Source organism: Sinocyclocheilus grahami, unplaced genomic scaffold (genome assembly GCF_001515645.1).
Source record: "Sinocyclocheilus grahami isolate Dianchi unplaced genomic scaffold, SAMN03320097.WGS_v1.1 scaffold2872.1, whole genome shotgun sequence".
Lineage (NCBI taxonomy): Eukaryota > Metazoa > Chordata > Actinopteri > Cypriniformes > Cyprinidae > Sinocyclocheilus > Sinocyclocheilus grahami.
This window is the reverse complement of record NW_015508047.1, coordinates 7,122-8,895: the sequence shown is the minus strand read 5'-3', so window position 1 is coordinate 8,895 and position 1,774 is coordinate 7,122. Positions and strand designations below refer to the sequence as shown.

Sequence of the window (1,774 nt, the reverse complement as noted above, 5' to 3'; positions counted from 1 at the left end):
CGGAGGAGGTGGTAGTCAGCCTTTGTGTGAGCAGGTTGCCTGTCCAGGAAACTGCGTACGTCAGGGCTGGCGGTTGTTCGGAGCAAATAGAGTCTGTCTTTGTCCGTGACATTGAGCCTCATTTCCAGGTGGAAATCGATGTCTTGCAGATAAGCTTGGACATCCTGGCTACCTGGCAGACTTGGGGTGAATTTGCCAATGTTTCTGGCGAGCTTGGTGAGGTCTTTGAGGTCCAAGCCATGTGATGCTCTGTGGCTGGCTGGAGCAAGTTCTCTTGGCTTTGTCGTGAGGTAAGGTTCTTCAGAGGGAGTCGGTGAATGTTTCAGCACTGCCCCCTCCCCCTTTTGCTCACATGTCAGTCGAGGAACAGGTGACCCGGTCCTGCTTGGCAGGAGTGGCATGTCTGAGTTCCTCTCTGATGCTGTCGGACTTCTCTTTGATGTAGTCCAGCTGTAGTGTTAGGCGACTGATCTCGTTTCTTGACTCATCCAGGTGAGTTTCAAGGGCTTTGATTCGGCCGTTCTTGTCTCTGAAGTCGGCCTTTGCCTTTTCCAGGAGCTGTTCGGCATATTGTAGCTTGCTGGAGAGATCAGCGTGGTCAGCCTTGCCTCGTTCCATTTCTTGGATAGCGGTTGCTAGGGTTTCTTTTAGCCTAGTGATCTCCTCCTCCGCGCCTTGTTCCACTTCATCAGGCCCTTCCTGTCGTTCCTGAGCCTCCAGTTCTAGCTGCTCGACGCGTCGTTGTGCGCGTGTTAGCTCCTGCTGGAGATGGGCGGCGTGCCTGTCACTCAGCTTGAGGGTGGCGATGAGTGTGTGGCTTAAGGAGCCGGTGATCTTTGCTAATTCTTTGTGACTGTAGCTCTGTAGCTCTGATTGTTTCATGAGGTTTGCTATGTTGTCATCCAGCTGGTCTTGTGTCTGCTGTCTCAGTGTTTCAGCAGCCCAGCAGCCGAGGCTGTATGTTGTAACACTTAGCCAGGTTTCGAGGTCTTCCCAGTGGCCAACAGGGTCCGTTGTGCGAGACATGTTTTGGCGTGGCGAGGGAGATCTTAGAACCTAGACTGACACAGACCGTGAAGAAGAGAAAACAAACAAAACAAAACAAACAAGGCAAAACAGAGGTGTAAGTGTGCAATGTCACTTGTGGTTTGACAGTGAGTGTGTAAGGGACAGGTGAGTGTAGTTCTCAGTTACTGTGATTCTCTGGTGGGCGTGCCCCTAATTCGTAGTCTCTGTGGGGAAAATTAGTAAGCACACAGGTAGCACAGCTAGAGAACGGAGGGATGAAAGGAAAAGAAAAGAACAACACTGAGCAGTGGACAGGATAGTAATTGGCTGCTTCCAATTTTCCGGTAAGAGAAAAATTTTTTTTTCTTTTGAAAAGAAAGAAAGTAAATGGTAAGCTGAGAGGGAAAGATAAAACAACAAAATACCCTTTTCTGGTAGCAGAAAATGAGGATAATTGAATTTTCTTCTCTTTTCCTTTTGATTAAGTTTGATTTAGAAGGATGCTTCTAAACCGGCGTTTGGGAACGAGAATTTCGTAATACCACAAACCACAGGACTGTGATTGTTATTAAAAATTCCTCCTTGTGAGGGAAAACAATAAAAATGACAGTATTGGGGTTTTTAGCTGTTATGATTGACACCATTCACCAATTTTTTGTTCCTGGATGCTTGTTCAAATTTTTTTTTTTTTGCGGGTGCCTGTCAGTTTTCTTTCGCTGAGAAGGGTTTTGCAGAAGAGTGAAGGTAAATGGTAGACAATTTTTTT

General features: G+C 47.1%; 1 pseudogene; it reads right to left on the bottom strand.

Annotated features, from left to right (window-relative positions):
* Window positions 1–435: 435 nt before the first annotated feature.
* On the bottom strand, window positions 436–1,142 carry LOC107575759 (uncharacterized; annotated as a pseudogene).
* Window positions 1,143–1,774: the final 632 nt, after the last annotated feature.